General features: G+C 42.5%; 1 long non-coding RNA gene across 1 annotated transcript in view; it reads right to left on the reverse strand.

The window, feature by feature from the left end:
* LOC137563639 (uncharacterized) overlaps nucleotides 1-25,723 on the reverse strand; it is a 105,241-nt gene that overhangs the window by 7,890 nt on the left and 71,628 nt on the right. The window contains exon 2 of the long non-coding RNA XR_011030395.1: nucleotides 20,486-20,555. This is a non-coding gene — a long non-coding RNA (uncharacterized lncRNA). The remainder of the gene's footprint in view (nucleotides 1-20,485; nucleotides 20,556-25,723) is intronic.

Consider the following 25,723-nt stretch of genomic DNA (forward strand, 5'->3'; position numbering starts at 1 on the left):
TTAAAATAATACCAGTTGCCTGACTCTCCTGCTGATCCTGTGTCTCTAATACTTTCAGCCACAGCTCCTCAACAAGCATGCAGATCAGGTGCTCTGACTGAAGTCAGACTGGATTAGCTGCATGTTTGTTTCAGGTGTGAGATCCAGATACTACTGCAGCAAATTGATCAACAGGACAGCCAGGCAACTGGTATTGTTTAAAAGAAAACATCCATATCCCTCTCAGTTTAGGTTCCCTTTAAAGAGGAACTCTATTGACCTAGAGTAGAATGTACTTTTATGTAAATTATGCTGGTTTCAGCATCAGAAACACTTCCTATATCTATATATTGCTGTATATTGGTAACCCAGCCCTCCCGGTGATGCTTAGCCTAGGCTGTTTATTATGCAGAATTCCACATCCAGAGCATTCTAGGAAGCCAGGTGTTATTTCTCCTGTCTTTGGAATATACAGTAAACAAACATTCTGCAGAGACGCACCTGCTAGCAGTAAAGCTGTCGCCACCTGCGATAAACTTCAGAATCTAAATTGGTGTAAGGAAAGATTTTTGCAATGGGTAAACACTGAATAAATAATTTATAAATTAATATTGTAAAAAAAATTTCAATACGTTATTCAGTAAAGTTCTGCCTTACTTTAATGCTTATTTGCTATCTTTAGATGCTACTTTCACATCCTGTACACATTATTTCGCTATCTGTAGACTCTGTCTCTGCAATCTGTAGTCCTAATTTGCCTGGTTTTACTGAACTTTTGGGTTTCTCGATATCTACAATTCGCTGCACCCACATTACATGGGGCGTGACGATAATTTAGCTATAGCGGAAAAGTTAAATCAAGAGTATAGCAGTAGTGTTTAAACTTCCTCCCTCTCATATTCACGAATTCGAAATTTTCTGCACATTTACAGTCACTTGTGACAAAGAACCCAGTGGCTAATTTTCCTTTCAAATGTCTGAGTTGATGGATGCATTCTAAGGCCCGTTTCACACTTGTGTTAAAAAAACGGTCCGTTCGCAGAACATCACGAACGGATCCAATGTTAACCTATGGAACCGTTCACATCCATCCATTCAAACGGATCAGTTCCGTACGTTCTGCTGAAGCCTGGGTAAGTTAACACTACCTCACCTGGCTGCTGCAGCAATCGGATTGGCACGGAGTGAAAATGAATCTGATCGACCGGTGATCAGATCCATTTTCACGGATCCGCTTGCCAGTGTGAACCAAGCCTTATGGATCCATTGAAGCGGAGACTGGATCCGCTTTACCAAATCCTTTTGGCTTAAATTACCAATGTGAACCGGGCCTAATTATAAATGTTTTGCCTAGCCTGGGCTGTAGAACCAAAAGAAGCCACACAGTGGCGCCAAATACCTATAATCGTAAAATCAGAAAGGCAATTACGAGACTTGAAATTAATGGTAAAAAAAAACAATGACTTTTACATTTCAATTTACATCCAGCTATAATTTTCTTAAAGCTGCCAAGAAATAACAAAAACTTGCTTTTTTGTAACAATGATGACAGTACATTTGTTTACTCAAAACAATTGCATTCCCCTATTTTAAGACGAGTAATTAGACACTCCAAGCAGCAAGGCTATGTTCTCTGTTTGTATAAATGGACACTACAAATATTTACAACAGACTGATCCTACTATTTAAAATGTTTTCTTTGTGACAGCTATTATAGAACTTAAATAAAATATGAAAAATGTAAATAAAATCTGTGATATGTATAGCACTGATCTAGAAAAAATACATATTTTTTACTTTTCCTAAGAAAAAAAAATGGAGCTTCCCTTCAGCAGCTTAATTATGTATATGTGGGGGTGCACACTGCCTAATTATATTTGGAGGTACAGCACTTTATTTGTAAATGGGAGTGTACATGCTGCCCAATTACACTGCCTTTTTACGTTGTTTAGGGACTACACAAGAAGCACCACTGATTTCTAGTAACTCTCTTCACACACATTATTTAACCACATCCATTATTTATTTATTTTTATTTTTTGCTGTGACGCTATCTCTATTGGTGTCATGAATCATCTGGAATTGTACTAATGCCCCGATACTTACTGGTCCTGCGTCTCCATTACTTGACTGCATTCCTGGCTTTGCTTTGGTGTAGAAGCTTAGAGTAGAGAGGGTTAATAATATGCTAATAATCCAAGTTGCATGCAAATTTGATTTAAATTGTATTCAGCCCGAATCAGGCCAGTCAGATTCACTTCCTGTTGAATATGATTAGCCCAGTTCCATGTTGCATAAAATATGCATTAGATCTGCATGCAAGCAGGAACAATAAGCATACTATTTATTTACCATCTCTCTGTGACAGTAAAAAGCATACTTGCACTTTCACTTGCTCTGTGTAAAGTTGCTGGAACTTACCCTGGATATGGTGGTTGCCTCCATCCTACTCCACTGTGATGCCACTTTCTGCCAACCTTCCCTTCAACAATGTGAATGAAAAGGCTGATGAGGGGATGGTGGATAGGGAGTGACATCCCAACGTGGTCAGAGAGGGTCATGTGAGACTGATACATCCTAGTTTAGCTCTGGTGACCATGTTGATGGTTGGCTTTGCACAGAGCAATACTGCACTATAATAACACAGATGAGAACACTGACAATTCTGTCTGTAAATACAGTCCTACATGTGAATAGGTTTAGTTTAGATTTTTCTCACTACTTGGTCACTACTTCTCTATTAAAACCAAACAGTGGTAATAGGCTATTTCTCAGCTTGAAGGTAAGGTTTAATGAGAGAGCAATTACTGCAAGCAGTGTGGTCATGCAAGGGTCAATACTGGTCCGGTTCTCTTAGTGATCTAAGTACACAGAGTTTACAGTAAGTTTATTTTGCTATCTTTGCTGATGATACAAAATCATGTAGAATTCTAAACGCTGATCAGGATAGTGAAATACCACAACAGGGTCTTGACAGCATGGCTATTTTGGCAGGGATATGTGAAATGTAATTTTAATAAATGCAAGGTAATGCATCATGGATGAGCCAGCAGCAAAGCACCATATACACTAGATAACATACAGCTGGGAACATCATACTTAAAGTGAGGTGAGAGTTATATGGAGATTGCCATATTTATTTCATTTTAAGCAATACCAGTTGCCTGGCTGCCCAGCTGATCCTCTGCCTCTAATACTTTTAGCCATTACCCTGAATAAGCATATGCAGATCAGGTGTTTCTGACAATATTGTCAGAACTGACAAGATTAACTGCAAGCTTGTTTCTGGTGTTATTCAGACACTACTGCAGCCAAATAGATCAGCAGGGCTGCAAGGCAACTGATATTGTTTATCCACTGCTACAGTATATCTACGTCCTCTGTGACTTCATCTAATTCAGGAGGATGTAGATGCATGCCTTGTAGCAGAAGCAGTATTGTGCAGGATTGGGCTTGCTCCTGTGCACACTTCCTACACTATGTGATGCAGCAATAGTTGATGAAAGGGAATAGATGTTCCCTGAGCTAATGAGATTGATTTTTAACATTAAAAATACTTTTATTATTTCAGTTCATAGTGAAAAAACCCACTGTACCATTATTTCAGAATCAAATATCTTCACCATAAATTGTAACAGGAACATAATCTTAGTTTTCTGTGAAACGGTAAGAATAACCAAACAACATTTGTGGGTTTTTTTATCTACAGTTGTGCTTTTTATTTTTTAAACTGGAATTGGTAAAACTGAGAAATAATGTGTTTTTTCATTTTTTTTTTTTCATTTTTTCCCCATTAAAATGCATAGAAAACAAAACTGTTTAAGGAAAAAATGCCATAAAAGGAAAGCCTAGTTTGTCTTGAAAAAATATATATATTTCATTCATGTGTCATACATAGGAATAAAGTTGTTGCTGATGAAATGGGGACACAGCTAAACTGTCAAAATTGCTCTAGTCCATAAGGGGGAAACAAGGTCTAGATGTGAAGTGGTTAAAAGGAAACAAATATGAGAGCCTCCATATCTCTTTCACCTCAAGTTCACTTTAACTACCTGTTTAGAATGGGGTTCTCCACAACGTAAGTTTTTTCAAGCTAGTTAACTATGTATCTATGCAATGCCCATGCAGTTTATAGTCCAAATAGTTATTAAGGCAGGAAGAAAACATTCCCCTCCATCTTACCAGGGGCATTCCTGGAGATTTAGGAGACACAGCACCTTTGGACTGCAAATAACATGACCGTACATTATCTTAGGTTACATACTGTAGGCACTGTATTACTATGCCACACTCATTTTACTACTCCAATGATTGTGCAGATGTTTCCTATTATTAACAACATGTAGATCTTACCAGAGACAAGCAAGGACTACCAATGGTAGCCAGATGTTACCAACATTACACAGATTTAACCAAAAATAGGCTTTTATTACTGACAAGAAGCAGATACTACCAACAACAGGCAGATAGCAATGACGTGAAGATACAGTAGAATCTCGGTTATCTGGCACCGACGGGCATCGGCTGATTTGTGCTTTCTGGTTGTTTGAGTCTCAATGTTAAAAAATAGGCCTAGCTAATATGGTACAGTACTAAACTTACGGTACTGATACTAAACCTCACTCTCTATACACACCATGAAGTTTGTATTAAATGTTAAAATACAGTAATTGAAAGTACAGTATATTAACCTAGGGGCGTATTTAGGCATAGGCATTACAGGCCATTGCCTGGAGTGCCACCGGGCCTTGGAGTGCCATGCCCCTGGATTAAGCCCTGTCCCAGAATGAAGCCCTGCCCCCATGTGCGTTCTATCACCCGGCTTCTGCTGCGCCTGGATAGCGTAAGTTGCAGGCAACTGCCACTGTGTCTCTCTGTGTCATCTCTTACCCCTCCCCCCCCCCCCCCCGTGCATTGCTCTTGGTGCCTCCTGTCCCCATTTGTGCCTCCTGACTCCTTGTACTTTCTTTAGTCCCCATGCCGCCTCTGCCCCCATTTATCCTTCTGTCCCCCTGTGCCTCCTTCTCCTTCTGCCCCCCCCCCCTTTTGTGTCCTTCTGTCTTTATGTTCCTCCTTCAGTCCCCCTGTGCCTCCTTCTGTCTCCCTTTGTGCCCCCTCAGTCTTTAAGCACTGCAGAGCCCACAAACAGCCTTAGAAAGTGGCCCTCACCACTGTGAGTACTGTTGGAGATTTGTGCTGGTTGGTTGAGACTGATGGTTAGTTTAGTTCCAGATAACTGGCACTCTACTGTAATACCTATGCCGGGCAGATAATATTGGTCACCAGACTAATAACAGCTTTTTCTCACAGGCAGGTTATGATAGGTATTATAGTGACAAATATTTTGTACTAGAGTCCAGCAACAGGCAGATAGCGATAGCAGGTAATGATGACAGATGGTAACAAAAAATAGAGCTAGGCCGATAGTGACAGGAAGGCAACTATGCCCCCCAAATAAGCTGTATACCCCCACACCAAGAATACACTTCATACTATGAAGGAGAGTCCAATCCCATAGCGATCCAGCATCCAATGTTCACTGAAACTGCTGTACAAAAGAATAATAATCATTGATTCGTAACTGTCTAAAAATTTGTAGTCATAGTGGTCATATATTGTGAGCTAATATACCGTACTTATAATGCTGTCACATTCATTTCAGTCTTATACTTGAACCACATGACCTACCAGAAAGCGGCAGAAGAAACAATGGCATTTATGATCACATGTTCAGCTCAGGTTTTCTAATGGAAAGATGGTTATATTACAACGTACATTTATCTTTAATGACAATGACTGCCTGAAGGCAGAATGCAAAGGTTCCCTCTGCCTGACTGGAAGAAGGATGTTATCACTGTGACGCACTTCAGCTTTTCATTAGTGCATTTGCTTGATTCTGCGAATAGAAGCCTCATGGTCCTCTATTAAAAGCTCCACTTCATGACATAGGTAGTGATGTCAAACATAATCTAGATGGCCTTTTGGATAACCAGCTAATGAATGAATCATTCATTTGGATGCTTTTGAATCTGTTTTTCCCTTCCACACCTGCATTTACTTACATATCGTATTTCTATACAACATTAAATAAAGCACTGAAACGGTACATTTAAACATGTTGAAAGTACCATTCTGTATTTCTAAATTAAACCAATTTCCTTAACAGTTTAGCAGTGATGAAAAAATACATGTAACAACTTATGGTAAAAATAATGGAAAGCCTACTTTTAAATCATACTAACTTGTTTGTACAGGATGAGTGACAACATGATTTCATTGTGTTTGGAAAGCTAAAGTTGCCCATACTGTAGATCTAAAGGTGCTCAATAATGGTACAATCTCCCCAAACACCTAACTGGCTTATCCGATTGGTGATCAGTCAGATACAATCATTTGGGCCCATAAACTGAGAAAAAATGTCATTAAATACACTGTAATCGGGAATCGATCCAAAATATGGATTGATAGAATGATCGATACATCAATCATTTGTGATCAATCGCTACCGTCAATGCTATCTGATCAATGGGATGGTCGCGCTTCCGGGAGATTGTTTTGTTAATAGGCACATTAATGGTACACTGTTGTAAACGATCATTTGGGCCCATAAATGGGGAGAAAAACAATCATTCAATCCAATGTAATCAGGGGAATCGATCCTAAAAACGGATCGATGGGACAATCGATACATCTTTTGTGATCAATTGGTACCATCAGTGCTGTCCGATCTGATTGGATGGTCGGTCGTTTGGGAGATTGTGTCGTTAATGGGCACCCAAAGGTTGCCAGCAGGTCTTAAGCTGCCTATCACTGATACAATCTTGATTGTACAATCTTAACAAATCCATGTATAGTAGAATGGTAAACTAGGTAAATATACAATGAATGGATACTTTAGGTAGTCCCTTATACTACATAGAAGTGATAAGATTGTACAATCAAGATTTTGTGTCTCAGGTACCTCCATTTGCCAGTGCATAAGGTGGCTGTTAACAGGTCTGTTGACTTGGTTAAAGCTAAATTACAATGGGGTTGATTCATCAACAGGAACGAATTGCAGCAGCGCGAGTTAAATAGCCTTACGCTCACAAATTATACTAGCGTGATTTAATTCTCACACAGGCACGCTAAGCACACTACTGGCAGCGTAGTGTGTGTCGCTTTGCAATGCCCGATACTTTAAAAGGCCGCGCGATAGTGAAGTCACTATCGCATGGCCTTTCAAAGTATCAGGCGTTGCTAAGGAACCCACGCTACGCTGCCAGTACACGCGTAGCGTGCCCGTGAGAGCATTAAGTCGCACTAGTATAATTAGCGCATGGGGCCATTTAACTCATGCTGCTGCAATGTGTTCCTGTTGATGAATCAATTCAACCCCATATTCTGTTAGGAAGATTAGTGTTAGGAGATAGGGTAGGGGAGCTTAGTTTTTAGTTGCTATGGTCAGGTTAGGGTGTCTGTCAGTATAGGAGATTATGTTAGGCAGGTAGTTTAGGGATAGACATTAGGAAGGGTATAGGGCAGGGGTCCCCAAACTTTTCCGGTCAAGGGCCAAGGTCAACATACTTCAGACTGCTGGGGGGCCGGAACATACAAAAAATGATGTTGAAAAACATTACATTGAATCTACCTATTGATTTCCCCCCAATCATGCCCGGAGGAGACCTCCCAGCAGCAGCCATTCAGTCATGCGGCACCCAAAGAACGTCTTTGTGCACCAGACAATGAAGCATACCCAGGTGACAACCTGTCGTCCAGCTGGACAGCAGTGCCACCTGATGAACCTGATTGGAAGCCAGCGAATGACTGCTCGCTGGCTTCTACAGTATGTGGATGGGTGGTGCCAGCACTGCTATTCTATATGCGGGCCACATCTATAAGTTATACATTTGGGTTTGGGGGCCAGTGAAAAAGCCTCGGGGGGCCGCATTTGGCCTGCGGGCCTTAGTTTGAAGACCACTGGTATAGGGGGTTGGCTGGGAAGTTAGATGGTGTCCTTTGGTTTCTTTGAGGACCTGGGCCAACTAGCAGCACTTTTGTAAGTGCTTGTGATTTGAAAAGCTCTTGCTAATGTAATGCTATGGGTGTGATCCCACATGAGTGATGTGATTTTTAAAAAATCCCCCATAGCATTAGCAAGAGCTTTACAAATCACAAGCACTTAGAAAGGCGCTGCTAATGAGTCCCAGCCCTTCCACTGTACGCTGAAAAACTGATGTGTTTTAACTGATCAGTTGCAGTGCATTGTGAAAACGCTTTCAATGAAAATTCATATACTGTATTTTGAACTGAGCCATAGGGAAACATTAACATCACCTTCAACTGGGCTCCGCATCAGTTGTTTTTTCAGTTATAACTGACAGAAACTGATTTAGTGTGAAAGTCCCCATTTTACTTACTAAAGGCTGGGTTTACACTGAATTAGTTGCTGTCAGTTAAAACGCAACTGATTAGAAGGAATTTTCTATGTTTCCCTATGGGTCAGTTTACATCTGTGGTAAAACACATAGATGTGAACTGGCCCATAGGAAACATGGAAAATTCATTTGTATCAGTTGTCCATTGCATTATAGCTGACAGCAGTTGCTGTCCATTATAACTGAATGGACAACTGATGTGCAGCCCAGGTGATGGTAATGTCCATGTTTCTTTATGGCTCAGTTCACATTATATGCATTTTAACTAAAAGTTTTTTTTACAATACACTGCTATGGAACATCTGGTGAGTTAAAATGCATCAGTTTGCCAACGTACAGTGTGAGAGAGGCCGCTCCTTTCACACTATATCAGTTGCTCTCAGTGATAACTGAACAAAACAACTGCTGTGCAAGGTAATGTTCATGTTCCCCATGTCCTCTTTCAAACTCTATGCTGAAGAACTGAAAGTTTTTAGACAATGCACTGCTATGGAACAACTGATCAGTTAAAACACATCAGATTTTCAGTGTATTGTGTAAAAGAGGCCTGGGTACAGAATTGAAATCTAACCACTTTTCCCCACCCATACGGATTTCTCCGTCCCTTTTTCCATCCTTTAACCCCCAGGGACGGAGAAATCCGTACTTTGCGCACTCCCGCCGCTGCCCGCGCTCCCGCTCGTAAATACGCCGCCCGCCGCTAGTAAACACGCCGCCGCCCGCTCGCCCGGAGATCAATGAACGGGAAAATCCATTCCCGTTCGTTGATCTTAGCCCCGCAATGATCCGCTGCTCTACGATGGGCAGCGCGATAATTGTGTAACGATACAAACTTACCCAGCCTCCAAGTACTTCCTCCAAGCTTCCGGAAGGACGCTTGGAGGTCGCATTAAAGCAAAAAGGTACTGTGGCCATCTTGTGGCCAAATAGTAAAACTACACCCTACACATTTTTCACATACAAATAAATAACTTTTACACAAAAAATTAACTCATTACCTCCCACACTCCCAATTTTTTTTTTTTTGTAATAAAAAAAAAATTAAAAAATGTACAAAAAAAAAATACATAAATAGTTAGCTTAGGGACTGAACTTTTTAAATATTTATGTCAGGAGGGTACAACACTGTTACTTTATAAACTATGGGCTTGTAATTAGGGATGGACGCAAAACTGAAAAAAATGCACCTTTATTTCCAAATAAAATATTGGCGCCAAACATTGTGATAGGGACATAATTTAAATGGTTTTATAACCGGGACAAAAGGGCAAATACATTTCATGGGTTTTAATTACAGTAGCATGCATTATTTAAAAACTATAATGGCCGAAAACTGAAAAATAATTAATTTTTTTCCCACATTTTTCCTATTTTCCCATTAAAACACATTTAGAATAAAATAATTCTTGGCATAATGTCCCACCTAAAGAAAGCCTAATTGGTGGTGGAAAAAACAAGATATAGATCGTTTAATTGTGATAAGTAATGATAAAGTTATAGACGAATGAATGGAAGGAGCGCTGAAAGGTGAAAATTGCTCTGGTGGTCAGGGGGTAAACCCCCTCAGTGGTGAAGTGGTTAAATTAGGGGTAACTGTTGTGGTTAAGGGTACAAACGGTATTAAAGTGGATCCAAGATAAACTTTTACTCATTGCATAATTGTGTTCCTTTCATATAGTTTATAGGGCATTCCTCAAGTCAAATACTTTTTTTGTTTTGTTTTAATACTCTAATTCCCTATAAACTAAACAAGCCTCGCCCACAGCTTTTCAGAGAGCCTTGGCACTCAGTAGCAAGGGCTTATGGGAGCTCAGTCTGGGCAGGAGGAGGAGGAGGTTACTAGCCAGAGATTTCAGAGGCAGAGGGGAGGAGGGAGGAGGAGGGGGGAGTGACATTTTTCACAGGCTGAGAGCTGGAGATGCTATCAGCTTGTCTCAGTGTAGTGTGATAAACAGAACATGGCTGCCCTTATTGTATCGGTTCTAGACCTTTTGCTGCCTGAGGCAAACTTGTGATGATGCCCCCCACACCTTGATTTGGAATGATCGCACAGCACCCAATAATTTACTCTGCTTCATTTAATGTTCTCACATGACATGCTCAGCTCAACACAATAGCACAATGGCTGGCTGTGAGTCTGGCAGGGCCGGGCCGAGGCATAGGCTGGAGAGGCTCCAGCCTAAGGCAGCAGTGTAGGAGGGGGCGCACAATTCATTCAGCTGTCATTCCTAATTGTGTATGAAGCAGAAAGAAATAAGAAAAGGGGATACATAGCAGTGACTGCAAGCCAGATAACTAGATATTACGGTGTTGGGGAGGTTGTGGGCCCTGTGGCCCTCTTAGTCTAACAGCAATCAGTGTGTGACGGCTGGGGTGGGAGGGATGGAGGGGCGCACTTTGGTGTCTCAGCCTTGGGTGCTGGAAGACCTTGTCCCTGCTCTGAGTCTGTGACAAATAAACTGCTGCTCACCCTAAGCCAGTCGTCCGTCCTCCATTCCTCCTAAGTCAGAATAGCAGTGCCACCTCCTCCCTACTGCTGTGCAAGTCAAATGAAACACTGCTGCTCTCCTGCCACCCCCTCACTCACTGCTGCCCCTGTAATCTCTGCGCCTGATGCAAATGTTTCACCTTGCTTCATGAGAGAACCGGCCCTGTACCTACACTGGGATTTTATTTTCCCCTAATTTAAGAAAATGTGTTTTGTCATGTTACCTTGGATACAATCCACTTAAAGGGGAACTGAAGTAAGAGGTATACGGAGGCTGCCATATTTATTTCATTTTAATCAATACCAGTTGCCTGGCAGCCCTGCTGGTCTATTTCTCTGCAGTAGTAATAACACCAGAAACAAGCATGCAGCTAGTCTTGTCAGATCTGACTTTAAAGTCTGAAACACCTGATCTGCTGCATGCTTGTTCAGGGGCTATGGCTAATAGTATTAGAGGCAGAGGATCAGCAGGGCTGCCAGGCAACTGGTATTGCTTAAAAGGAAATAAACATGGCAGCCTCCATATACCTCTCTCTTCAGTTCCCCTTTAAAGGAGTTCCAGTATCGAATGTCCTTTCCTTTCAGAATTACCATGTTTTAAACCAAAGACTTCAAGTACTGTGAATGCTGTTTGTGTTAACTGCCAGGCATCTCCTGTCACATCTATAGCTAATGTCTTTATTTGCCTTATCATTTATTTACAGAAAAGATTAAGAAGAGGTAGAGAAGTATGACTATAAGCTAAAGCAGCAGAACATCACAGAAAAGGCTTATCAGTGCTGCCCAGCTGGCACTAGCATTCATCATACAAAGCCATGAACAGCACAGTGAGTGACACTGCTGCTTGACTTTAGCTCTGATTGAGTTTTTATTATTCACAGACATTATTTCACATTCACATTATGTTTGAATCTAGAATTCAACAAACCATTTTCATGCTGTTTTTGTCCAACTTAGCCTGATTATCAGCAAGCCCAATCTTTTATCACACAGATATTCATTGAATGCACTGCCCTTTTTTAAGCAGGTTTTCCACTGTCAGATGACATTTATTGAAGTGGATGCCTGTAATCCCTTTTGTACTAGCATGTGTTTATACCTAGAACAGACTTCCTTTTAGTTCAGTGTACATGAGCGGTAAAAAGAACACCCACATTTCTTCCCTAAATGCATCAATACATGTGAATTATTTAAAAAGTGTGTTTTGCTGCATGCTTACGGCTATAATGACGTCCTTTGCTTAAGAAGGATTATTAGTAGGTGGTGAGAAGTATCTACCAGACGTTTGGCCTGTTACAGTGTTGTACACTGTCCATGGAAAGGCTCAAAGTGGGGCTTGTTTTCTACATATTTTACTCTTTGAACTGCATAGTATTATTACTATATAATAAGAAGCCAAAAATTATATATTTAGGCCCAGTCTGCCAATGATGCCAAGTGAGGCGACTTCCTCAGGCGGCAGAAGTCTGGGGGCAGCACCAGGCACAAACAGGAAGTGAAGAGAGTGCCGGGCCAACCTATACTGGGGGAAACTGTACCTAGCTACTAATACTGGGGGCACCTATACCTGGCTACCTACCTATACTGAGGGTGTTTTTTGGGGGGCTCACTGCAGCTATAACGTGCTATGCGATCATTCCAATTCGGGGGGGGGGGGGGGGGGGGGGGACAGCGCATCCTCACAAGTTTGCCTCAGGCAGCAAAAAGTCTAGAACTGGCCCTGCTTATTTTTGAAGTTCCGTATATACTGTGCAACACAGAGGGATAGGTATCAGGTGATTGTTGCATCCTGGAACAGGCACAATGCAAAGCAAGTCTGGAGTCAGTCTTAGTGATTCACCGACATCAGTGTTTATTGGGTGCTTGGTACACTATATACAGGCTATATACAATATTTACAGAAAAACAGATAACAAAACACAATGTGCTCCTTTTGTCAGGGATATACATATACAAATAACAGAAAGGTGTAAGGTAGAAATGTGCAACACAGCTGTTGCAAGCAGCTCTCAAATGTGTCAAATAAGCTCTCTCCTCTCCTAGAGGTATATATATATATATATATATACATATATATATATATATATATATATATATATATATATATATATATATACAGTGGGTTGCAAAAGTATTCGGCCCCGCTTGAAGTTTTCCACATTTTGTCACATTACTGCCACAAACATGAATCAATTTTATTGGAATTCCACATGAAAGACCAACACAAAGTGGTGTACATGTGAGAAGTGGAATGAAAATCATACATGATTCCAAACATTTTTTATAAATAAATAACTGCAAAGTGGTGTGTGCATAATTATTCGGCCCCCTTTGATCTGAGTGCAGTCAGTTGCCTATAGACATTGCCTGATGAGTGCTAATGACTAAATAGAGTGCACCTGTGTGTAATCTAATGTCAGTACAAATACAGCTGCTCTGTGAGGGCCTCAGAGGTTGTCTAAGAGAATATTGGGAGCAACAACACCGTGAAGTCCAAAGAACACACAAGACAGGTCCAAGACAGGTCAGGGATCAAGTTATTGAGAAATTTAAAGCAGGCTTAGGCTACAAAAAGATTTCCAAAGCCTTGAACATCCCAAGGAGCACTGTTCAAGCGATCATTCAGAAACGGAAGGAGTATGGCACAACTGTAAACCTACCAAGACAAGGCCATCCACCTAAACGCACAGGCCGAACAAGGAGAGCGCTGATCAGAAATGCAATCAAGAGGCCCATGGTGACTCTGGACAAGCTGCAGAGATCTACAGCTCAGGTGGGAGACTCTGTCCATAGGACAACTATTAGTCATGCTGTAACGATCGGTGTAACACAGAGAGGGTCTGATTACCGGTGATCTGCAGTATCAGCGAGAATGCTGAATATACCCAATTATTGATGATCTGCAGTATCACCGATAATCAGATATATCTTCTAACCTCTGGACACCTGAGATATGAGAGTGTTTGGTGCAACAGTAATACTTTGAGGAAAGCACCCGTAAGATGGGTGCTAGACAGTAAGAGCTACTGATATGGATCAGATTCCTTCCACAGGTCTGATGCTCCCCAAGGGGCGGAGCCAGGCTAAGACAGAGGGAAGGACAGAATGTGAGTGACACCAATGGGCAGTGTCACTAACAGATCTGTGAACTATCTCTTAACAGGAGAGATAGTTCTCGAGGTCGGACAGGCCGGGTCGTAACCACACGGACAGATACAGTACAGAGACAGGAGGCAGATGCAGATTCCAGAGACTAGCCAAGTTCGGTAACAGAATGACAGAATGACAAAGTACAAAATCAGAGATCAGGAGAATGGTCAGGAGAGCCGAAAGTCATAACAAATAATCAACAATGCCTAAGCTTGAGTGTGAACTCCAAGATTCTCACACTCCAGGAACTAGTCTAGAATATGACAAATAATACAGATGATACTGAATTCCTAGACTAAGGTGTGAGTTCCTTGGCCATCAACACCTTGGAAACTGGTCTAAATAACACAGATACTGACAAGGTCTGAGTGCTACCTCGTAGTGATCGCAACGGCAGACACCAGATGAATGACCAGCACCCAGTATATATACACTAGCGCTCACCAGCGCCTTCCCTAAGTGCTGGACCAATGGAAGTTACTGAACTTGTCAGCTGACCAGCTTGGTCAGCTGACCCTCTTCTGACTGCCATAAAGGCCCTGCCTCTCAGCGCGCGCGCGTCCTCCTAAACCAGTGTGGACTATCAGTCCCAGGCACACCAGTCATGTGTTGTAATGTTTCTGCTGAGTTGGATGCGGAAACCGCCACACCGCTGTCAGTGCGTGCGGCGTTTTCTCCGCATTCCGCATTGCTGAGAGGAGCAGGCCTATGCGAGCAACTTGCCGCATTGGACGCGGAATCCGCCGCCCTAATGTCAGAGCATGCGGCGGTTTCTCCGCGCTCCACCTGCGCGCCAGCTGCCATGTTGAACGCGGAATCAGCCGCCTCACCTTGAGTATTGGCGGCGGCTTTTCTGCGTTTTCTCACACATGCACTGTACAAAGTTGGCCTTTATGGAAGAGTGTCAAGAAGAAAGGCATTGTTAACAGAAAGCATAAGAAGTCCCGTTTGCAGTTTGCCACAAGCCATGTGGGGGACACAGCAACCATGTGGAAGAAGGTGCTCTGGTCAGATGAGACCAAAATGGAACTTTTTGGCCAAAATACAAAACGTTATATGTGGCAGAAAACTAACACTGCACATCACTCTGAACACACCATCCCCACTGTCAAATATGGTGGTGGCAGCATCATGCTCCGGAGGTGCATCTCTTCAGCAGGGATAGGGAAGCTGGTCAGAGTTGATGGGAAGATGGATGGAGCCAAATACAGGGCAAACTTGGAAGAAAACCTCTTGGAGACTGCAAAAGACTTGAGACTGGGGCGGAGGTTCACCTTCCAGCAGGACAGCGACCCTAAACATAAAGCCAGGGCAACAATGGAATGGTTTAAAACAAAACATATCTATGTGTTAGAATGGCCCAGTCAAAGTCCAGATCTAAATCCAATCGAGAATCTGTGGCAAGATCTGAAAACTGCTGTTCACAAACGCTGTCCATCTAATCTGACTGAGCTGGAGCTGTTTTGCAAAGAAAAGCAGCAAAAGGTGGTACTACAAAGTATTGACTCAGGGGGCCAAATAATTACGCACACCCCACTTTGCAGTTATTTATTTGTAAAAAATGTTTGGAATGATGTGTGATTTTCGATCCACTTCTCACATGTACACCACTTTGTATTGGTCTTTCAAGTGGAATTCCAATAAAATTGATGCATGTTTGTGGCAGTAATGTGGAAAACTGTGGAAAACTTCAAGGGGGCCGAATACTTTTGCAACCCACTATATATATATATATATATATATATATATATATATATATATATATACCACTTTCTGTATAAAGAGGGTGTTGACCTTTTCATGATGATCTCTTATACGTATTTCACTTGACTTGACAGAGGTTTATATCATCCTGACTGTGATGCAAATTAGAGATGGCGCGAACCTCAGTCCTCTCTGCAGCAATGTTTGTGTAATGATGGCCGTCCAGAAGTACTACAAGGTAAATCATGCGCTGTTCCCGTTCAGTGACAGGCTTTGTTGTGTGGGGCCAACAAATTCATTCTGACCCGCTGCTTCTTAGTAGCATTTCAGCTTCCACATCAGGATAGTATGGATGGATGGATGGAAGCTGTACCTTGTGGCATCTCTCTCCACTAGTTCCACTAGGAACCCGCTGCTACTTACTTAGTAGCATTTTAGCTTTTACATCAGGATAGTATGGATGGATGGATGGAAGCTGTACCGTGTGGCATCTCTCTCCACTAGTTGCACAAGGTCAATCATGGGCTGTTCCCATTCAGTGTCAGGGTTTCTCGCCAGCATAAATTCATTCTGATCCGCTGCTGCTTAGTAGCATTTCAGCTTCCACACCAGGATATTATGGATGGATGGAAGCTGTGCCTTGTGGCATCTCTCTCCACTAGTTCCACTAAGTACCCGCTGCTACTTAGTAGCATTTTAGCTTCCACATCAGGATAGTATGGATGGATGGATGGAAGCTGTACCTTATGGCATCTCTCTCCACTAGTTCCACTAGGTACCCGCTGCTACTTAGTAGCGCTGCCAGAGAAGATTGTGGTGTACAGAGATCATGGAGTGTTAGATGGACAGCTCAGCACAGTTCAGAATTATGAGATCCCGCAGTTACAGACCTGCTTTAGTACTTTTGAAAATGATTCCCCTCGCATAATTGTCATTGTACTGCAGAAAAGGATCAGTACCGGAGCATTTGTCACAGGGCACAAATGGCATTTAATTCCTAAACTGGAGGCATAAAGTGCTTTAAAACATCTTGCGTGTGTATACATGGATCAGGTAGTGTAAGTAGTTTACTGCTTCACACTGACACACCAAACTCACTGTTTAACGCACCGCTGCACACAGCTGTTTGTGTAGTGATGGTGCGCACGTTGGCGAGAGTGCAGGCAATGGCGGTTTTCCAGCCCATATGGTCGGCTGAGGTAGCTCAATGACAGAACAGTGACTGTCCAGTTGATCCAATTTGGTCTGTACACAATGAAGCAATGACCTAATTATCTTGGGTGTGCCCCCAACACACTCATATAGTCATCCAACTGGAGTTCTGGACCCTATTGGTGGTGGCGGAGAAGGCAGTCAAGCGGCCTGCAGGCAGAGATGCTGTGTGGGGACAATGTCATTTACAAAAAATAATAAATTAAGTTAGTGCGTTACGCTCAAGTAAACGGACCAGCGTGGCGTCATGATCACCAGAGGCCTAGATGAGATGGGAAGTTATTTATAGAACTTTATGATGGTAGCAAGCAGACTGGCTTACTGTACTCCCTATTATTTTCTTTTGTTTTTCTTAAAGCATGTTTGTCAAATTTATCAAAAATAATTTTTAACATTATTATATTTGTGTGCTGCTTTTATTAATGTGTGCATACCATTGGTGTTTGTGTTTTGCGATCAGGTGCCTTCGCAAAGCAGTTGTCCCTAGTTGGGTGTTGAGCTTCCCACGACTCAGTTTATTTTGGCAGAGGTTGCAGATGACATTGCTGGTATCAGAGGCACACAAACAAAACAAATGCCACACTGGTGAGCTTTGGAATGTGTTGGCTGGATTACCCCAAGTGTATCACTAAAAGCATTATGTGTGAATAACTCCTCTGACACATCAAGTGGAGCAGCTGTGTTGCTAGTCTTAATGTTAAGTTTTTGTGGGAAACCAGAAGCAGAGCAGGAGGAGGACAATGCGTCAAGGAGGTTTTGTGCGGAAGCTGTAAAAGATGTGGTGAGCTGTTTAAGCCAGTCAACAACGTGGGGGTTTGAGGGTACGTGCCTTCTGACCACTGTACTTTGATCGAGGGCCACACTCAATCATGCCAGCACGACCTCGAAAATACCGGCGGGGTGGCTTGCCTCTGCCTGTTATTTTTCCCATATAGGGGGTAATTCAGTACTACTAACAATATTCAATAGTGGTAGACAGTGTGTGTAATCACAAAGAGGCACACAATCAGTGTCAAATAAACAGCAGGTGTGTGTGTGTGTGTGTGTGTGTGTGTGTGTGTGTGTGTGTGTGTGTATCACTGGGCTGTGTACTTTAACACACACACAGAGATATCCTATATAGTACTTTCAATCACAAATACAGTTGCAAGCTAAGCACTGCTTATGATAGACAGTGTGCTGGCTTGCTTGCAATAGTTAGAAGAATATAGTAGAACTACTAAGGCCAGCAACTGAACGTGGCCTGAATGCAGTGTGTAACCCACACAGATATCAATAACAGATACACTTGGAAGCTAAGCACAGCTTATGATGATAGACAGTGTGCTGGCTTGTAATAGATAGAAGACGATAGTAGAACTGCAAGGCCCAGCAATGACTGTGGCCTGCCCTGTATGCAGTGTCTGTCACACACACACACACACACACACATACACACACACACACACACACACGCACGCACGCACAGAATAGAATATGAGCCCTCAAAAAGGGTTTTTGTTTTGGGGTGGTTTCAGCAATAAAGGACAGACATTAAAAAATAAATAAATACATCAGAAGAATATTAGCTCTCAAAAGAGCTGTTTTGGGGTGCTTTCAGCAACAAAATACAGCGAGGAGCAAGTTTACTACAGCCTAACTAACGCTTTCCCTAGTTTCAAATGTTTCTCCCTGTTCTCACTACAGCAGCATCAGCAAAGTAAGAACATGTCCGACGCTGCGGTGTTTTTATAGGGGGGTGGGGTTCCAGGAGGGTGTGCAGCCTGATTGGCTGTCATGTGTCTGCTGACTGTGATGTAGAGGATCAAAGTTTAGCCAAATGATGAGGTATAAGAGGCGGGTCGAATGCACTATGTGTCCGCTACCCACTGCAGGCGCTGGTAACTGATATCCGTGCGAAGTACCCACCGGCCTAACCGTTCGGGCCATCTCTGATGCAAATATTTTGGTAGTTATCTGCGCTCAAGATGAGACTTGTTGATGTACTTGCATATAACTTTAGCACTAGTAGGTACCTCCACCAAGTCACTTGTCAAAATGTAAGCTTACCGGCGTAACTAAAGACCCAGATTATAAATTCTGCTCAGCATGGGTGTCTATTTATGAGCAAGAATATACCATTAACAATTGTCTTGCTAAGCTCTCCCTCTTTTCAGTTGTGCCAAAAAAAAGTAAACACCCACGTATCTGGCAATAGCCCCTCTATACAAGGGGACGGGTAGTCACGGCTGGTGCTAACGTAGGGGCAAACAGGGCAATTGCCCAGGGGCCTTAGGCACTGCCGGATCCCTCCAGGTCTCCCTTCTGACTTGTGCTTCCTGCTATACTTTGAAGCTTCACTTTCATGCTGTATGATGTTCATATGTAAATAAAAGAGCATAATATAACCTGATGGTGCCAGTCTGTGCTTTTCATGTATGCTGAAGATTTGGAGTGAGGCACATTATTAAAATTATACTGCAAGCTGTGCTCCACTACTTCTTTCTATTACCTCTAGTAGGGAAGAGAGCATATTTGGCTCATCTGAAAGCTGCTTGCAACTACACTGTGTTGCACATTTGCACCTTGCACTTTCCTGTTATATGTATATCCCTGACAAAACATGTTGGATGTAAGGGTGTTATATATATTGTCTATGTATGTGCAACTAGTGGGGGGAGATTAATTAGGGACCCTGCCAGTGACTGATAGTGGGAGCAGTGAGCACTAGACATTTAGGAGTTATATCTTGAGTACAGTGGCGTAGCTAAGCAACTGTGGGCCCCAATGCAAGTTTTACATTGGGGCCCCCCAAGCACTGTATACATAACAATTTATATGATGCACCAAAGCCTGCCAATGGCAATTGCAGTCATATAAAGAAGCAGCAAGGAACACCCAATGGATCAGATGGCGTGCTAAACCCCTACCCCAGCACCTCAAGGAGTATACTCCAGAGATCCACAAAGATGGGTCAGCACCACCGTAGATGAATTAAAGCTCTTTTATTGATATGGCAGCAATTACAGACTGCTGTTTCGGGCAATCCTGCCCTTTTTCAAATTGCAAGTATAGCCATGTCAGATAAAATGCATACAATGGATCTTTAAATAGTCAAACCCCACGTGCAGTACCAATCAGCGCTCACGTGGGCGGGGTCATAGTGCAGACCTGATGGGGAACCTTATCTGTATACCCAGCTTGTGCATAATTAGCGCTGATTGTTAAAAAAACTCACTGGGCCAAAAAGACAGACGCCAACCTCTCCTGTGCGCACACTCACTATGGAGTGATGCGCCCATCCGTCACGTTGGACGGCTTCCCGCGTGACGCAATGACGTCATTGAGAAGGCGTTCAGTATAGGAGGCCAGGCGGACCAATCAGCGTGAGTCAAGCGTTGCCATGGCAGCGCTTGACTCCGGTACAAAAAGGTAAATAAACCTGACCACCTTCAATGACGGCCATGCCCCAAAATCAGCACACACGCTGATAAATGTATACAAACACACGTTCATAGGAGGCTGCCCATAATCATAAGGTGTAAGAGAAACGTACCTGCACAGCCAGAATAGATAAGTAAAAATATACCTCCACCACGGACCCACAACTGGTACCCCACGATCATCTAAAAACAAAGTAGCATAAGAAAAGAGACAATTAGTAATCACAAACACAAAATGTCAAGAACAGCACAAATACACTTCACTATATTAACCTCCTTAGCGGTAAGCCCGACACTGTGTCGGGCATGCTGCTGCAGAGGTTTTCCTGCCGATCGGGACCCGCCAGAACTAATTTATTTATTTAAATATGTAATTTAGATACTAGCTACCACTAGGCTAGCTAGTATTGTGTGCCGGCACCCCCCGATTGCCCGCAATCCACCCCCGATCGCCCACTGGATACATTACCACGCCAGGATCCAGCGATCGAGCAGCCTCCAACTCAGCTCCGGTCCTCACTATGGGGAGGATCGGGGCTGCGCATGACGTCAGTGACGTCAAGACATCATGACGTCATGTGCGATCCTCCCCATAGGGAAGACTGGAGCTGAGCGGGGAGGCTGCGCCAATCGCTGGATCCCGGCATGGTAATGTATCCAGCAGGCAATCGGGAGGATCGTGGGGCTTTGGGAGGTGCCGGCACACAATAATAGCTAACCTAGTGTAGCTAGTATCAAAATTACATATTTAAATTAATAAATAAGCGTGGGGGGCACGGAGCATCGTAACGCTCAGGAGGTTAAATGCAGAAGCTCAGATCATATTCACGATTGAGTCCACCGTTACCCATCGTCCCTAATTTTCATATCCAGAAGGCCTCCTTTTTTACGAAGAGCCCTCTCCCTATCCCCCATCCAGAGGGATCTTCGTAAAAAGGAGGCCTTCTGGATACGAAGCACTGACACTTTTGAATCCTTCCGATTGGACCTACGATCAATCTTACTACTGATCACGGTTTTTTTTATATATATATCACTGTTTGATTATATTTATTATTCTCACATCATTATGGATCAATGTTGTATATTTAGATATCATTGTATTATTCTCATTAGTGGCATGTTAATGCCCACCATCAAATGTTCTTTAATTGTGTATATCTCTTTTTTTGCTTGTAAGCCAGTACACTACACACTTGTAACTTACTGAAGTAATCTTTATTTTGCTGGCACTGTTAGAAAATTATTACTTATGTGCTCTAAGCACTCTTGCCACTAGATGTCAGCATTTCTTATTTTGGGATATCATGGCTAAATACCATTTGTATGTGTTGTATTGTAACATTTTTGATCTGCAAGAGACTTCTTATACTTGATTAATTGTATTTTTGCTTATAATTATGTGTTTTGCACACGGTATATTTGTTACATGCTTGGCCAAGAAGACTGCTTGCTACTATATGATACAATTTCCGGGTGGCGCTGTCATTGTGTACGCATGACGGGGGCGACGTTGAGGAGGGTGTGGCCAGGCCTCCCATCCCACGCTACACGGCGGTCATCGGCTTTACTTAAGGCTCCCGTTTTTTCTCTCCGAAGAAGCACCGTGGAGGTGCGATACATGTGAGTACTGTCTCCTGCCAGACGAGCTTAGGGATCACAGTGTGAGTATAGTGGCAAGCAGTTCCTTGGTGGCACGGTGCATTCTTTATGATACCGCTGCATCTCATATTATTTTGAGTCTGACCTGGGATATTTAATATTGGAGATTGGTCTTGTGACTATATAGGCGGATTTTCTCTGTATTTATTATTGTAGTTACTCCCACTATTACCCACTGTTAGATACTTGGTACTATTCAATATTTTTTATGATTATTTACCCAGCGTTCTCTGGCAGTGTGACTGTTTTTTAAACTTTCTGGGATACGTGCTTAATAAATTGTATTACTATTTTATTGATTACCCGTGTGCTGTTTCAGTTTCTGTCAGTCATGGATTTCTTTTTGAAGTTGTAAAGTGTATTGAGGCCCTTATCTTCCTTATTAGCACTCTTCCTCATAGGGATAGATAAGATCCCCCCACCAAGATGGAATATAGTAGCCCACTTAATACGTGCTGCTAGACACCTAATCCTGGCAAACAGGGCTCCAGGCACAACCCCTGAGGTATCTCAAGTGATCCAGCTATCCAGATGTAACTTGGAAATGGAATCCCAGCTAGGAAGAAGACTATCCCCCAGTAACTCAGAATTCCCCAACCCAGTGGGCTGGATGGTGAAAACTGTTGCAGCTCTTTCTGCCCTACTTTAAAGGGACAATGAAGCGAAAAAAAACTCATGATATAATTAATTGGTTGTGTAATACAGATAATTAATAGATCATTAGTATCAAAGAAAATAGTGTCATATTTGTATTTTCAGGTATATAGCTTTTTTTTATAACATTGCATACACTTAGCATTTTAAATGATTTCACAGAGTAGGCTACTGACCCTTTGAACTTTTCTCTGCAGAAAAACCATAAGCAAAGAAAAAAACAATGAGAGACAGTTGAGATAAGTGCTTCAAAAGACAGTGCTGTCCACGACTTTATAAAGTCGCAGAGCTCAGAGAAGCTCTTTTGCATAGATAACAATTGAAGTTTCTTAACTCTTCCTGTACTGGAAACAATATGAGACTTATATCTGTGCTGATAATGTTTTATTTCTCAACTGTACTACACATACAAATCATTATATCATAAGCTTAATACTTCATATTTCCTTTAAGAACAGCCAATTTCCGCCACTCCCCTCCACCCACCCACCCACACATTGTAGCTAGATTAATTGGAATGGTGCTTTCACCTTTTCCCCTGGTTAAAGGCACACTTGTTATAATCCACACCCCTGCCAAAGACCTGAAATCTGGTTCAGTTGGTTTAATTGTGTGTTAGTATATACTATTCTTACCTAGCAGGGCGTACTAGCTCTTTAACCTTCCTGGTATTATGATTTTTTCCAGTTTTAGGGTCTAAAAGCTGTGCAATGTTTTCACAAGCTAAAAACAAGAAAAAAAAAAACATACCACAGAGAAATCTGGAGCAGCTCCTGCATATAACTCACTCAGGCACAGGATTACCGCTCTGAGCTGCGGATTTCCGTCTCGAGCCTGACTCGGGATTACCGCTAATGCCATGCATACATGCGCATTTCTTGCGCTGGATCGAGCCAGTGGCTCGATGCCGGCACATCCCCGCTCGTCCACGCATGCGCGCGTATCGATTGCCGCTCGTCCCCGCCGGCGCTTCCTTATCACCGCTCGATTCCCTGCCATTGTCTGCCAGCGGGAATCGAGTGGGCGCGGGTCGAACAGTGTGGTCAGACCAGCTGAATATTATCAGCTGGCCGATACACGGTACAGAAACGTACCGTGTATCCCCAGCATAAGAAGGTTAATACAGGAAAAGTGTAAATGTTAAACTGTTGAGTCTATAACAACTATGGATACCTATCTACAGTGATTTCTCAGTCCACTTTGTAGCTTTATGGTATTCATTTTAATTGAGAAGCATTTCTTTAACTGCTTGTATTGTCAAATTTCAATAAATAGTTATTGTTGACAAGAAATGACACTGTAAAATGCACAGCAGGTGGCGGGAACTGATGTTCTGCATTGAGATCCCAGGGAAAGCGACTTCCCTGTACCTTGCACTCCTGTTAAATAGACATTTCATGGGAATAGAACCACATTAACTGATTCCAGGAAATTGTCCTACTGTGAGAAAGGAACAGTTTTCCCTGGGGACATTCAAGTATTTGTCCTAATGGGATCATGCACATGAAAAATGTATTTGTGTGTGCTGCTAGAGCTCATTTACTGATTCCCACTGACTGTGGTCAGCAGCAGCATAGACTAAGGACAGACACATGATGAAAGGCATGTTAGAATACAATGAGAAGCATTAAAAGGACATTACACTGTATTTGTATACTTGGCATTACTTCCATACTATGCTAAATGTATGTTTAAAATATTGTAAATTGTTGCCCTCAATCAGTGGCGTAGCTAAGGAGTTGTGGGCCCCAATGCAAGTTTTACAATGGGGCCCCCCAAGCACTCTATACATAACAATTGATATGGCGCACCGAAACCTGCCAATGGCAACTACAGTGTCAGAGGTGCAAGAAGGGGATGGGGAACAGCTTGTTTATGATTACCACTATTCTCAAGTATCTATAGAAGTGATTATTATGAGCACAGGACCTATAGAGAGCTAATACTGTAATTGAGGGAGGGCCCTTCGGGGCTCCTCTGGCCCAAGGGCCCTGATGCGGTCACTACCTCTGCAACCCCTATTGCTACGCCCCTGCCCTCAATAAACTTCTCAAACATTTAAAGGGATTCTGCACTTTTGTTATAAATTGTTGGAATCTAAGCTGCCCAAGTCATTTTGCAATTTAACATTGTTAAAAATAACTTTTCTATTTTAATTTGCCGCCAGCCTAATTTATGTAAGAATGTTAGTAAGCTCAGACTGCTCTTCATGGCAACTATTGCAACAGTACTCTCTGGAGTACAGTTTACTTAGTACACCCACCTCGCTGGGTAAGTAATTAACTCTACAAAACAAGATCCACTGTTATTTATTTTCCACACCTTCAGTGATACATTAATGGGCAAGCACTGTGGCATGGGGGTATTTTATATGCACATAAGCACATTTATATATTGTTTGCTCTTAACCCTAGTAGTAGAGCTGAACTAACTGGATTTTATTATTTTTAACAAAAGCGGAACTTCTCTAAGCCCAACACCAGTCACCATTATTCTAATTTCACCAGCTTAGTAAGTAAGGACCACCCCCAGAACTGTCTTTGGAGCCTGCCCCTGTGGTCCCTGCAGGGGCGGTGGGGGCAATAAGTATGCCAATGCAGTGAAGCATACAATATGTAGAAAGTATGTTTCACTACAACTGCTAACATGCACTGCATGCATCGTGTCATTGCCAATGGATCCCTCGTACTGGAAACTGAACGGTAACATAAGGGCCCATTTCCACTGTGTGCATGCATGTGTTTTGCGAGATACGATGCTAGTACAGCTGTTATGCAATCCTTGTAGCTGTGCCATGCATGATTTTCCTGTATACAAATCAGACGCCAGCCTATTGATTTTGATAGGCTGCCTTTCCCCATCTGAATTTGCATGCAGGGAAACAGGCCCTTACAGTTTAAATGCATCACATTAGCAATGCCATTATATTGTCCGAAGCAACACACCAGTGTGGAAGTAGCCTTGTTAATCTTTTGGCATTGAGATTTTATACTGCTGTTCATTATCTACTTTAGTGTGCTGTGGTAGCTGAGCAG

Source organism: Hyperolius riggenbachi, chromosome 3, assembly GCF_040937935.1.
Source record: "Hyperolius riggenbachi isolate aHypRig1 chromosome 3, aHypRig1.pri, whole genome shotgun sequence".
In the NCBI taxonomy this organism is placed as follows: Eukaryota; Metazoa; Chordata; class Amphibia; order Anura; family Hyperoliidae; genus Hyperolius; species Hyperolius riggenbachi.